Source organism: Petaurus breviceps, unplaced genomic scaffold (genome assembly GCF_028583685.1).
Source record: "Petaurus breviceps papuanus isolate PSGF00001 unplaced genomic scaffold, PetGlider_PUasm1.0 90683, whole genome shotgun sequence".
In the NCBI taxonomy this organism is placed as follows: domain Eukaryota; kingdom Metazoa; phylum Chordata; class Mammalia; order Diprotodontia; family Petauridae; genus Petaurus; species Petaurus breviceps.
Genome location: NW_027187308.1, coordinates 5515300 through 5530618, shown reverse-complemented (window position 1 = coordinate 5530618; position 15319 = coordinate 5515300). Strand labels below are relative to the sequence as shown.

Genomic DNA, 15319 nt, shown 5'->3' with positions numbered 1-15319 from the left:
CCCCCCCCATCCTAAATCACCTAAGGGACTGCTTTGGATGCTTCAATAGTTTTGTAGGAAACCTACCATACCTCTTCTAAATTACCCAGGGTGCCTGTCATATTTATCTTTAAAGTAACAAAAATTTAATGCAACATTTGGCAATAACGGAAGAACAAATAGGGTCAGATTCCAGAACTAATCCCAATGGCAATGTAAAATATATTGCTTAATGCACTTAATTTTACAAATATTTTAATATTTTATTTTTCCAATTACATGTTAAAATAATTTTAACAATTGTTTTTTTTTTAAAATGTTTAGTTCTACATTCTCTCCCTCCTCTCCCCCCTCATTGAGAAGCAAGTAACTTGATATAGGTAATACATGTATAGTCATGCAAAACATATTTCCCTATTATTCATGTTGTAAAAGAAAACAGAGACCATAAACAAAAACCATGAAAAATAAAGTTAAAAATAATATGCTTCAATCTGACTCCATCAGTTCTTTCTCTGGAATTAGAGTGTACTTTTCATCATAAGTCCTTCCGATCTTGAATCTTAATATTAATGGGAGTAATTAAGTTGTAATTAACTAAGGAGTAATTAATGGGAGTAATCAGTTGCAGTTGATCTTCATATAATATAGCTGTTTCTGTGTATAATACTCTCCTGGTTCTGCTCACTTTACTTTGCATCAGTTGATATAAGTCTTTCCAGGTTTTTTCTGAAACCATTGTACTCATGATTTCTTATATGATACTCTTATTTAAAAAAAATCTTTTACATTCTCTCTTTGTATTTCTCTTTTTGTCAGTTTGTGGACTCTTCTCCTATTTGCTCCCCCTGCTCCCATCCACCTTTATTTTCTCTCATCAAAGAATTTTCAAGTCTTCAGTTGTAAAATCTCCTATATCATCACAGCATTCACAGAATAACAGCAATTGGAATTGGATTCCAATAGCAATTGGAAGGGATCTCAAAGAACAATTATTTTAACCTGTATTTAAATAAGAACCCCCATTAATAAAGAGATCAAGACTCTACTTGATAACTTTCAGTTATAGGACACTTATTATCCTTTTAGTTGTCTTTAAGACATTTCTGATTATTTGGAAACTTTTCCTTATATAGTACTAAAATAAAATATAGCCTAGTTCTGTTCTCTGGGGTTCAGCAGAACAAGTTTTCCAACCTAATCCTACCCCCCCCCACCCCAGGAATCTTGGTTGACTATTTTGAATCATTAGTCCCCTCTTTTCTCCAAGATGACCATGCCCAATCTGTTCTACTAAGCCTCATATGGTGCTGTCTTTAGTCTCTTCTGTCACTTTGGGTCAGTTACCCATTTTTTGTTTTTCATTTGTAGAGGCAGGAAGAAAAACATTCTCCATTTTACTGAGTAGAGATTTAAACATAGACTGGTTCAGTGAGTTGTCAAGATAACAAAATGAGTCAACTATTCAATTAAAAAAAATAAAAACAAATGACAATAGGTAACAATAACAAGGAAGTCAACATACCTTAACTATTCTATGAATAGAATAGAAAAAATGGAACAGACTTAATCCTGTTTTGCTTCCTTTTTGAAAAGAAAATCTATATGCTCTTCTAGGGATTATCAATCTGAAATTAAAACTTGGGAAGTTTATAGCACTTGTCTGTTTTCTTTGATGTTAATGTGAAGTCCAGGACCTTCACTTATAGTAAAACAAATTCAGAAACAATGGTATAAGAAAATGATTTTTTTTTTCTTTTTGGAGGGGGGAAGTTAGGGCAATTGGGGTTAGGTGACTTGACCAAAGTTACATGGCTAGTAAGTGTTAAGTGTCTCAGGCTGAGTTTGAACTTAGGTCCTCCTGACTCCAGGACTGACGCTCTGTTCACTGCACCACCTAGCTGCCCAAAGAAAATGAAATTTTTATGAAGTTCAAGTTTGTTTTGGTTTTGCCTTTCTATCATGTGGCACCGAGGGCCCCAATCACATGGGACCTAGATTTACCCTTTGTGGGTAGGCGTTCAGTAAAAACCATAGTTCATAAACCTCTATTGATGTCTTTCCTTCATTAGGCTAACCAGATGACATATTAGTTTAAAGAATAATATGTTAAATTGGACAACATAGCAAAAAAGTAACAAGAAAGATTTCCTCTTCACAGATAATGAGTATATTCTCACATGTATTTTGCTGTGGGTAGGGGAGGAGGGAATGCAGATAGGAAATAATTGAAAGTTGCACATGTAGAGAAGATATATGACCAAGGAACATGAATAGCTTGAACAATTCTTGTCACTGATTCTACAGAAGTGCTAATGTCCAGGAGTGATGCAATTGTTCTGTTAACTACTTCTGCCTTCTGATCTTCTGTCCTGATAAGGCTTCTTTAGCTCTACTGTGAAGCTGACCCCAGCCATCTATGCTCAGCTATTTATCAAGAAAAGCCAGTAGGCATTTTTCAGTGTTTTTTTTTAACTGTTGATTCTGAGATGACACCTGCAAATTCAATCCCTTATTTGTCTTACAGTGAGAATATTTCTTCCAACACATTCCTACTTCCATGATACTAATTATTGCCTATTCAAGTCACCATTCCCTGAGCTTCAGTGAGCAAGACTAAAGTGGCAAATCGGACTTAAATTACTGTAAGCAACAAAAATCACTGCCCTCCCTGTAATTACTCAGCTTTGAACATGTATATCTTCTCAGCCATAATTTTGTCATTAGATATTGAATTGAAATCAGTTCAATTCAATAAGCATCAATTAAAGCACTGTGAATAATACTAGCTAACATTTTATGGTGATTTAAGATTACAAAGGTTTTAAAAAATCTTATTTGATCCTTATAAATCAGTGAAGTAGGGAGAGGGACTAGATGTGATAATCATTAATATTGTGAAATCCCTTAATGACGAAATTCCTTCTTCCAGTGAAGGTTAGCACCATCTCTGCAACCCATGGCCTAAGAGACTTACTCAGAGTACTGAGAAAATAACCAACTTTCCCTGCATCATATAGCCAGTAAGTTTCACAGGTAAGACTTGACCCCTTGTCTTGGTCCCATTTTGGCTTTCTGTTCCCTAAGTTATGCTGCCTCTCATAGGAGGATAACAAGATCATGTATTTAGAGCTGGAAGGGATCTTACAGGATATCTAGTTCTACCCTTTCATTTCATGGATAAGGAAGCTGAGACCTGGGCAGATTGACTTGTTTAAGGTCACAAAGGCAGTAGAAGCAGCTGAGTGCTATAGAATACAGTGTGCTAGACATGAAGCCAGGAAGACCAAAGTTCAAATCTTGTCTGGAACACTTATTAAGTGTGGGACCCTGGGCAAGTCACTTGACTTTGATCTGCCTCAGTTTCCTCATTCTGCAAAATGGGTATAATAATAGCACCTATCATGTTTGTTGTGAGGATAAACAGAGGTGATATTTTTAAAGTGCTTTACAAATCTTAAATCATTAAATAAATGCTAGCCATCATTATCATTATTAGTAATAGTAGTGAAAAAGCTGGGATTTGAATTTATGTCACTTGAAGGTTAGTTCTATGAATATAAGTATTATTACTCACATGTATTATTTCATCTATTGACCCAAAGGGGATTCCCCTTCATTGGTAGTCTTCAGGCAGAACTTGGATGCTCTGTTGGTTATTGTAATGATTCCTTTTGGGATGGTAAAGGGAAGGGAATAAGCATTTACATAGCATCTATTACACACCAGGCACTGTGCTAAGTTCTTTATAAATATCTTTCAAGGTGGGTATTGTTATTATTCTCATTTTATAATTGAGCAAACTGAGTCAACCTGAGGTTAAGTGACTTGCCCAGGGTCACACAGCTAGTAACTGTCACAGGCTGGATTGGAACTGATTACAGGCCCAATGCTCTAGCCACTGACCGCTTAGCTGCTTCTCTGTATAGCAACCCATCAGATGGCTCACCTACTTCCTTCCAATTCTGAAGTTTTGTGAGTGTCCCTGTTTAAGAAAACTGAGCCTTAGGTTCAATGATTCCCCTCCCCCTCTCCCCCCAGGTCTTTCTCACAGTTAATAAATAGAAGAGCTGGATCTTGCATTAAGTTTCATAGACTCTTAAGTCCAGTGCTTTTTCAGGTATATTAAGCTACAGGGCAGTAGATAGTGTGCCCTGCCTGGAGTCAGGAAGACCCATCTTCCTGAGTTCAAATCTGGCCTCAGACACTTACTAGTTTGGAAAATAAGCTGGAGAAGGAAATGGCAAAGCACTCCAGTATCTTTGCCAAGAAAACCCCAAATGGAGTCATGAAAAGTCAGACTTAACTAAACAACAACAAGCTGCATTTATGCCACTGTGATTATCTTTCTTTTACCAATATTTCCATCCTCAACCCATCCCCCATTTGTTTTTAAGATGAATACTAGTTAATTTTAAGAAAGGAACATAAAACTTCATATATATATGTATATATATATATGTGTGTATATATATATATATATATATATATATATATATACAGAGGGAGAGAGATTTAACAATACATAATTTTAATAATTGGGCTGCAAGAGGCGGCCAGGTGGCTCAGCGAGTAAGAGCACTGGCCCCCAGTATCAGGATGACCTGGGGATCGAATCTGGGCTCTGATACTTAGCACCACACCCAGAAATAACTGTCCATGTAACCTTGAGCAAGTTACTTAACCCCAATTGCTTAAAAAAAATAATTGGGCTGCAAATTCTTCTTTTACACACTTGTTACATGCAGTGCAAATGAACTACAGAACTCACATATCTGTGCTTCTCAGATAACCTGGTCTTGTAATTAGATTTCTTAAAAAATAGGTGGATGTCATTAAAGCAATAGCCAAAGAAAATCTTTTCCTGCCTATACTACTCCAAAGCAAAAAGTCAGGCTCTTTGTGACACTTAACTTTTTTTTTTTTTGTAATGTGAGAGCAACAAAATGAATTAACTCTTGTTCCTTTGCTTGGTATTTCATAAGCATCTCAAACTCAGTATGTCCACCATAAAACTCATTATCTTTCCTCTCAGGCTCTTCCTCCTCTGAATTTCTCTATTACTATTGAGGTCACCAGCATTTCCCCAACCACCCAGGATTGCAACCTTGGTGTCAGATTCAGCTTTTTACTTTTACCCCATCGATTTGATCAGTCGCTGGTCATTTCTACATTCACAGCATTGTTTACATTTCTCCACTCACACAGCTACCACTATGGTATAAGCCCTTATCATAGACTGATTTATGAAGGTGAGCATTTGAGTCCCTGGCACTTAGTAGGGAGTTAATAAGTGTTCATTGAATAATAAATGCTCCCTCTATCAGTCTATAACTTAGTAAATATATTAGAAGGTATCTGCTAAGGCATGGGGAGATTAAGTAGCTTGTGGGCAGCATCACAAATCTCATCAGTATCAGAGGTGGGATCTGAATTCAGATCTTTCTTTGACTCCAAGCCCAGTATTCTATCTGTCACCCACTGCATCTCAGGCTATCACCAATTGTTTTGACTTAAGTCTTGACCCTGAACTTCTCTGATTTTGGAGGAGAAAGTGAGGCTGACAACTTTGCATAGCTCTGTCTTACTTAAATCCATTTTACCCACAAGTCTGATATCACCCTCATAATGTCATTGGTCCTCTTGGAGAACAAAGGATGAACAACAAAAAAGGTAATATCTGCTAAGCCAGGCTACCTCCACCCAGATCTAACAATTCTTAAATTGAGAGAAGTGGGATGAGTTACAAAGGGAAATTCTAATCAGGGTCTCTTTCAACCGAATGTTATAAAAATATGCTTGATCTGGTGTCACGAGACAACTGTATGTAAATTCCTTGTCTGATGTTTGTTACTTGACTTGACTTGACTAGCTGTATGACCATGGTGCCACCTCACGAAGCCTCAGTTTCACAAACATAATGATATTTTTAGCACCTTCCTCCTCTGGTTGTTGTAAGGGACAAATGAGATAGCATATGTAAAGTATGTACTTTTTAAACCTTAAAATACTATGTAAATATGAGTCATTAATATGATTAAGGATCACAATAAGTTGATATCAGTTTAAGATCACTAAGAAAGATATTAACTTTTAATTACACAATTTTTTTCTTAAAAAAGATGACTAAATACCATAGAATTATTTTTTTTTGGGGGGGGCAGATCTGTGATTTTTTTTTTTTTTTTTGGTATGGGAACTGGTGAGGAAACTGCTTGTACCAGTATTAGTGGTATTTTTAGATACCATACAGCAGACTGATAAAAATAGGGTAATACATAGAAGTGAATGGGGCTGTGACAGTGGGCAAAATTATATTGAGTTCAGCACTTTGAAAATGAAAGCTATATTTCATGTAACTGCCCTCATTAGCAAGATGGTACAATATGAGAAGTGGTAAGAATGCCCTACCAGAATCAAAATTCGAATTTATCTTGTGGTTTTTTTATCTTGTCAATGACACCATTGACTTCAAGGAAGGTACATGAGAATCAAATGACCCTCTACACATTCCCACTGCCCCATTGTCACCCCAACCCATGGGGAATTTGGTTTGGTGGTGAACACAAGCTTCAGGGTGGCAGGGTTGTCAAGTCATTTAGATAATTTGTCACAAGGAAAAAACTACCACCTGTGGTTCATGGGTGAATCATGCCAGCTTCCCAGTTGAAATTTTTGACTCAATCATATTACATGACTGACTCATCTTCTGGAGTTTTGGACTGGGTAGACAATAAAGAAAGAGTGAATGATCAGCTAGAGGAACAGTGGGGCAAGGAATAGAAAAAGAAAATACCTGGCCAGTCAAAGGGTTTCTGCTCTGGCAGTGTTTGGCAAAGGCAAGGTTGTATTTGAGAAATCTAATGAATGAGATTGGGTAGCTAGATGGTGCAGTGGATGGAGAACTATGCTTAGAATTAGGAAGATTCATCCTCCTGAGTTCAAATCTGGCCTCAGACACTTACTAGCTGTGTGACCTTGGATGAGTCACTTAATCCTGTTTGTCTCAGTTTCCTCATCTGTAAAATGAGATGATGAAGGAAATGGCAAACCATTCCAGTATCTTTGCCAAAAAAACCTCAAATGGGGTCATGAAGAATAGAACATGACCGAAACAATTTAACAACAATGAATGAAATTAAACTCTCATTTGACAATTTTTTGCTGAATGCTTTCTTTGTGTGCTGAAGTAGGGTTTGGCAGCCCAAAAGATGATTTTAAGTGGCATGATAGCTGAGGTTGTTAGGAGAGGCAGGTACAGGTATATGCACAATAGGAAAAAGGCTGCCAAATCATCTTTCCTTTTCTCTGAATCAGGCATTTTAAATGGCACAGAAAAGGCAGCCCAGAGGGGCTGAGTTACTTGACCAAAGTTACATAACAAGTGGATGGATGACAGACTTTCTGTCTCCTACCCCCAATGTTCTTCATGCTTCATAGTTTTCCCTATCTCATTCCCTCAAAAAGTAATGGATGACTTATGTTAATGAAGTTTCCATGGAAACTACCTCTTCTGGGGTGGATGACAGTGGTAGGACACCAGGAAAGTGTCACCTGATTCCATTTTTCTAAAGGTTGGCATGGGACTTAGTGAAAGAAAACTTTTTAAAGTCATTTTTCAATCGTATCTGATTCTTCATGATCCCATTTGGGATTTTCTTGGCAAAGATACAGGAGTAGTTTGCCATTTTCTTCTCTGGCTCATTTTAAATATGAGGAAACTGAGGCAAACAGGGTTGAGTGACTTGTCCAAGGTCACACAGCTAGTAAGTGTCTGAGTCAGATTTGAACTCAGGAAGATGAGTCTTCCAGACTTCAGACCTGGTGCTCTATCCACTGTATCACCTAGCTGCTCCACAAGAGAACTAGTAAACAACAACTCTTCTGGAATGGGTTTGTGCCTTGTCTTTTTTGGACCTGAAGTTAATGTCGACTCCATTACTGTTTCTATTTTTGTTCTTTTGTCTTTTTTGTGGGGAGTCAAGTAATAGCTGACAATTTTGCCATTCCTTGCACCTGGGAAAAAGTCCATGCTAGACTATTATTTGTATAGTCCTCTTTGCCCTACTATATATTCCAGAGAAAACCAATGTAAGTCTAATTGAAAATGAAAGACAAGGGGTGGCTAGATGGTGCAGTGAGTAGAGCACCAGGCCTGGAGTCAGGAAGACCTGAGTTCAAATGTGACCTCAGACACGTAACACCAAAAAACTAGCCATGTGACCTTGGGCAAGTCACTTAACCCCAATTGCCCTCCAAAAAAAAAAAGGCAAAAAAAAAAGAAAATGAAAGACAAAAAGTTAAACCAAAAAATGTTAAAGCAGTGTAAAGAATGAAATAAACAATTCTACATCAACTGAAAACTATACTACAGAAGAATGAATAGCAAGAGAATAAAAGGAGAGAGGAGAACTCAGAGTAACAGTTTGGGACCCTATTATAGTAGGTTAAAGTCAAAATTAAGGATGCCTTGAATGTAAGGTTAAATGTTCAGACAATGGGAAGTCAGAATAACCTGAGTTATTATTGTAGATACAAATGAGGATGAATACAAGCCAAATGCCGGATATTTTAAAGCTTTAAAAAAAATAGCAACCCACATACCAGATTATGTTCTGGATCATTGCAAAAGAAATTACCTCTACCAACAAATCACAAGGTGATGGAAGGAAAAAGCTTTTCTCCCTCATTAAGAGTTTAGTCATAAAGTAAGAACTGTGGGGAGACAGGGCATATAAAATTATCATTGATGCCATTGTCACCAGAAATTTGATGAGGTTTTTTAAAAAAGTTTTTTTTTTTAAATGTATCACTAGATTCTCTTCCGTTTATACCAGTGAGGATTCTTTTTTTTTTTTTTTTGGACCTTTAAAAAAATTTTTTTTTGGACCCATGAAAAAGTACCCTGTAAGGTCTGTATCTAAATTTGACACTGGGTTTTACTCTCTTTAGCTTTCCTGCTCAGGAAGGACCCTTCCTTGTGACACCAGTTCCACTGTGTTTACCTCTAGTGTGAATCAGTGGCTGTGGTACAGGCATAGTCAGCCTATGACAGGATTTACCCTCCTCTGACTAAGGGGAAGACACTGGAACAACAAGGGGAATCTGGAAGATCCAGAGGCTATTTTTTCCCTCTCTCTTCTCTGTCCTTTTTTCATTGAAGATTAGAGATTAGAGGCATCTCTGGAGTTAGCTTATTTGGTTGCTGTTTTGGGGCATTTGCTTTGTGAAACTTCTGCACCAAGCCCCTGTTACCTCACAACTAGACTGTGAAAATTGTCTCCCAATAACTCCTTCTGGTTCCAATTCATCCTAAATGTTGTCAGTTTTAATCTTTTTAAAATATTATTCTGAGCACAATATTCCCCCTCTTCCAAAATCTTCAATGACTTCCCATTGTCTAAACATTTAATTTTACATTCAAGGCATCCTCAATTTTTATTTTAACCTACTATAATAGGGTCCCAAACTATTACTCTGAGTTCTCTTCTCTCCTTTATTCTCTTGCTATTCACTCTTCTGTAGTATAGTTTTCAGTGATGTAGAATTGCTTAGTTCATTCTTTACACTGCTTTAACACTTTTTGGTTTAACTTTTTGTCTTTCATTTTCAATTGGAATTCTGGACTCTGAGTAGACATTAAAGAAAGAGTAATTGATCAGCCAGAGATACAGATGGAACCTTAATTGTTGTTTAAGGTGTCAAGAATTCTGAGATAATTCTATTTCCCATTCTAAATGTTTCTTTATGGGGTGGCCAGGTGGCTCATCGAGTAAGAGCACTGGCTCCAGTGTTGGGATGACCTGGATCAAATCCGGGCTCAGATACTCAGCACCACACCCAGAAATAACTGGCCGTGTAACCTTGAGCAAGTTACTTAACCCCGATTGCTTATAAAAATAAAATAAATGTTTCTTTATGTGTTGATTTTAATTGAGAAATATGGTGTTCAAGTTTTCAACTATGCTTCCAGCTAAATATTGATATGCAACATTCTAATAGCTTTTCATACCCTTTAATAGTTTTCTAGTCATTTCTGTCATGGTTGTATCTGATGCTTATCCTTACCAGTGTTCCTAAATGCTTCCATCACAAAAACTATGTGAGGTAGACTTAAAATTCCCATTTTTCAGATATTAGTCTTTCTAAAAATTAATTATTACCAAATAAACTGCTTTTATTTTCCCCTTCTGGTTTTGCTTCTAATTCTCCAGATTTTATCACCATGACTCAGCTGCCTTTTCACTCTGGAACATCTCTTTGTCATGCTGGCCCCCTTCTCTCACTGATGTATTCCTTTTGAATGGTCTTTATTTTGTGGTTAAGCTCAAATGAGGGTTTGTTTCAAAATTCCATTCTTAGTATGCCCATTTCCTTTTAAAAAATATTTGAGGCATTGGAGTGAACTTTGCCTCCCATTTCATTATAAATCAACATGTGTAGAGTGTGTTACATATCCATTTCGATGCCTCAAGGTTTTTCAACTTTTCCCTTTTCAGATTCCTGTAAATCTTTAATTTCTGCTCTTAAGTTAACCTCAGTTTAAGAAAACAGTTACTTTGAATAGTACACCGATATGTAATATGTTGTATAAATTTGACCTGATGTCATTGAAAAAAATTCTGAATAAAGTCCTTGCCTGTAACTGCAAGATCTGTTTCAAATTTTCCAATCTGTTTCCAGTGCAGTATGGGCACATAATGAAAGTATTCATATCTTCAGTCTGTTTCTTGAACATACATAGTCTGCCCATTTTAATGGTCAGTGCCATTTAAGCTAACACATTTCCATTGGGTGGTGCTTTACTGTTTCTCTGATTTGCTCACTGTCTTTGAATCTTGCCTTCTTGTGGCATTAGAATACAAAGAAGCACAATTTGTTCCTCTGTCATTGGTGTCAATCTAATCATCAGTATGGTTTCAAGTAAGACCAGCCTGGCATGGCTGAGATGATTAATCTCTTTCTTAGATTCGTAAGAGTAGTTATGTCACAATGACTATAGTGCTAAGTCAGTCAGTGATATCACCAAAGCACAGTTGGCCAATATTCATGTTTCCTGCCAGGAATATGTATGTGTATGTATGCATGTATGTATGTATAGCTATGTAGATATAGACTGTAAAATAACCTGGAGATGATGGTCCAGTATAGTTTATTGGTTGAGTTCTTGGATATAAATATAGATTATAGATGTAGATATAAATATGGATATAGATATAGATATAAACTGCAGAATATTCTGGAGAACTCAATCAATAGACTTCACTGTACCAATACTGAAACATTGCCCAGTCTTCCAGACATAATATTGATCATAAAAACTTAAGATCCATGTTTGTTGTGGATATCATCTTATCAAATATCTTTAGATACATTGCTATGTATATGTAACATTTGTATTTTATGGAATTCCATATATGTATATATCTAAATATAAATTTAAATAAATATGTGTGTATACACATATACTCACATGTATATGTGTGTACACATATATGTGTGTATATCCCACATACATACACACTCACTTATTATGAAGATTTGTCATTTATCAGTACATGAAAGATAGTGAATTTTTGATGTATAATTCTGACCATGAGGCCACGTCTGGGTAGGGATTGAGAAGGAGCAAAATTTTTGTAGCCTATAGTGATGTCAACCAGTCAGTCATTAAACATTTATTGAGCACCTACTATGTACCAGTAATTGTGCAGTGAATTACACAGTCTCTACTATTCTTACATAATCACCATTGGTCACTAAGTCTTGATGTCTTTAAGATAACTATTTGGGGACAGCTAGGTGACACAGAGAATAGAGCATCAGCCCTGGAGTTAGGAGGACTTGAGTCCAAATCTGGCCTCAGACACTTCACACTCACTAGCTGTGTGACCTTGGGCAGGTCACTTAACCCCAAATGCCCTGCCTTCCCCCCTCCAAAAAGCAAAAAAAAAAAAATAAAAAAGGTAACTGTTTGGTTGTTTCTGGTGGTGATGATCTGGTCTTAAATTTTCATGATGAGCCTCTTCATTTCCACAAATAATATGAAAGTGAGAAAAAGAAAAAGTATTTGTTATTGAAAATATTCTCTTAGAGTAGGGGTGGGGAACCTGCAGCCTTGAGGCCCTGTGGGGCTTTCTAGGTCCTCAAGTGTGGCCCTTTGACTGAATCTAAACTTCACAGAACAAATCCCCTCAACAAAAGGATTTGTCCTGTAAAACATGGACTCAGTGAAAAGGCAAATCCAAGGACCTACAAGGCCACATGTGGCCTTGAAACCTTCCCCACCCCAGACAAACCACTAAGTCAAATTGAGCCATGGGCAAAAACTTCACACTGGGTTGAGGCATTGGTTAGTAACTGTAGTTTTAGATTGGAGCTGAGACTTGGTATTGGTAAATGTGGTCACTTAATAAGGAGTTCTTCCAACATCAAGCTCAGACCCCATCAGACTTTGCAAGCCAGAAAATAATTATTATTGTTGTTGCTACTATTATTATTACTGGGACCATTAAGATCCCCTTAACATGTGGAATTCTATTCTTTACATGCAGTACCCCATTATATGTGGGAGTTCTATGTCAATAATATTTTTCCAAGAACAATATGGTTCTTTTCAGACCTGAATGGCAATTCTCTTTAACATACAAATGTGTATTGTGAATCCTTGAAAAAAAAATATATGATCATTGTGGTGTAGTGTCCAGAGCACTAGATTTGGAATCAGAAGAACTGGGTGTTATTCTTGGCTCTAACACTTACTAATTGTGTGATTCCTTGCAAATCATTTCACCTGAGTCTCAGTTTCCAATGGGGATGTTACTACTTGTATTGGATGAGGAAAATGCTTTTTCAAACAGTAAAGTAACATACAACTATGAGTTATGAGCTGAATGTGAGGGACAAAAGCTGTCTATCTTGATTTGTTGAAGCTGTGGTAGGCATAGACCCTACTAGGAATCTAAGAACCTTTTTAAAATTGACATTGTTTCTGAATCAGCAGCTACTGGTGTAATGTTGGGATATAAGATCTGTCCATTAATAGTCTTGATTAGGGGAAGCTTGTTTTTCAGGAAGGCCCACACCTTTTGTTTCTTTGTAATTAGGCAGTGGGTTAGGAGGGTTGTGATACCCTTTGACTCTGAAGAAGGGTATATGTACTCTGAGGCTAGCATTTTGCTTTAGGGCTCACTCATTGGAAGAGTGTTCTTGTGATTTGACCAGATGAGACTCTGGGTAGCCATTACAGAGCCCCCGGCTTTGAAAAACCCAGATATTGGTGCTTCTCTCTGTGGTGACTATGTATGTACTGCCTTGGTCAGACAGTTGGATCTGTCTGTTGATCTGTGCTAATTTCTAAGACAGTTAGAAGCCCTGTCTGTTTGCTGGTCTTTATTTCTCTGCTTGTATTTTCTCTGAAGTTCAGGGTGCTGACTTTTCCCTGAACTAGTGGATATAATTGAAAAAGATTGTTGACCCCTTAAACAGCTTTCTTTCCTAGTAAAGCAGATCAAAGAACCTGTGCTAGCAACCATCTTAGGTATGCCAGTGTGGTTGCCATTTCAGCTGGTTATGTGGAAATGCACAGAATCACTAAATTATAAAATTTTAACTGGAACAGACAGAAGAGGGCATTTAATCCAACCTGAACTTGACCAAGAATCTCATCTAAAACATACCTGTCAAATAACCAGACAGCCTTTGCTCAAAGACTTCTGAGAAGAACTTCACTCTCCTTGAGGGACCTCATTTCAATTTTGAATACATTGTTGTTGTTCAGTCATTTCAGTTGTGTTCAACTCTTTATGACCTCATTTGGGGTTTTCTTGGCAAAGATGCTGCAGTGGTTTGCCATTTCCTTCTTAAGCTCATTTTAGAGATGAGGAAACTGAGGCAGACAGGGTTAAGTGATTTGTCCAGGGTCACACAAGTAGTAAGTGTCTGAGCACAGATTTGAGCTCAGGAAGATGAGTCTTTCTGACCCCAGGCAGGGCACTCTATACATTGTCAATTAGCTGCCACAGAAATGTGTAGTTCAAATTATAAGAAGTTTTCTTGGAAACCAATTCTAAATATTCCTCTCTGCAATTTTCTCCCATACCAGTATTTCTACACTCTAGTATCAGGTGGAACAAGGGAACTTCTCAAATAATTTGAAGACACTTATCATTCCCCCTCCCCTCCTCCCACTCCTCCAAAATCCATTTCTTCTTTAGGATAAACAATTCCAGTTTCTTTAAATCATGTGGCATGCTCTCAAGACATTTCACCATGCTAGTGGACTTCCCCTGGATGCTCTCCAGACTTTATTAAATGTGGCACACAGCACTGAGAGCAATCACTCCGATGTGGTCTGACCTGGGCATAGTACCCTGGGACTATCCTCTTCCTAGTTTAGGACACAATTTCTTCCTCATAACCTCAGACCACATTAGATTTGCTTATTCATCAACATTAATGAAACTAATGAAACTAAATCATAGCAGAAGTCCACATTTGTTTCAATGAAAGGAAAACTCTAAGGTTTTTGCCTCTGGGTAAGATTCAGATCTTAGTTTTTCTGCTTTTGGCAACTTATTAGTAATTGCCTCATCTTATACTGGAGTTCTTTTTACTATGGCCCATCTTCTAGAACTGGGGCAAGACATAGTTGGGAGTCAGTCCCTACCATCTAACTTCAAGTGATCTCTACAAAGTCTCTCAAGAAGGCTGAAGTACATGCTATCAGCTCTCTAAATTTAAAACCTTTCATAGCTCAGCTCCTTCCTACCTTGCTAGTCTTCTTACTTACATTACTCCTTATACATTACTTCTTACATTACTCCATATACTTTACAATCCAGTTTACCCTCTTGCTGACTCTCACACATGACTCTCTATTTCCCAGCTCCATGCATTTTCATAGCCTGTTACTTATTCTTGGAATTTTTTCCCTCCTCACCTCTGTTTCCTGGTTTCCTTCAAGATTCAGTTCAAATCTCACCTTCTGCACAAGGCATTTCCACCCCCTTCCCCTTTCCCCAGGCAGTACACTGGAAAATGTTTAACAATTGGGTCTCCAGAAAAAAAACAACAACTGTATACATGACACTCTTTTAATTTTAATTTGCATTATTAATATTTTTTCTCTCACTTTTTAAAGTCTAAAGTGGCTACTAACAACAGTAAAAAATAAATCAAGCCCTGTTTTGTGGCCTTTACTGATTGGGGTATAAATGCTTCCTTCTCTGTCTTCCTCACTTTTTCTCTGTTCCCTCCTCCCCTTCTCCTATCCCCTTGCAGGTGCTTTTTCTCTGAGATTACTTCCTATCTCTCTCTCTCTCTCTCTCTCTCTCTCTCT

At 37.4% G+C, this 15319-nt stretch overlaps 1 long non-coding RNA gene across 4 annotated transcripts in view; it reads left to right on the top strand.

Annotated features, from left to right (window-relative positions):
* The window catches only part of LOC138144018 (uncharacterized), a 192238-nt gene that overhangs the window by 78670 nt on the left and 98249 nt on the right, over window positions 1-15319 (top strand). For 3 of the 4 annotated variants that reach the window (XR_011163848.1, XR_011163850.1, XR_011163849.1), the window contains 2 exons: window positions 2507-2624; window positions 2912-3015. This is a non-coding gene — a long non-coding RNA (uncharacterized lncRNA). The remainder of the gene's footprint in view (window positions 1-2506; window positions 2625-2911; window positions 3016-15319) is intronic. The other variant, XR_011163851.1, reaches the window with a different exon arrangement.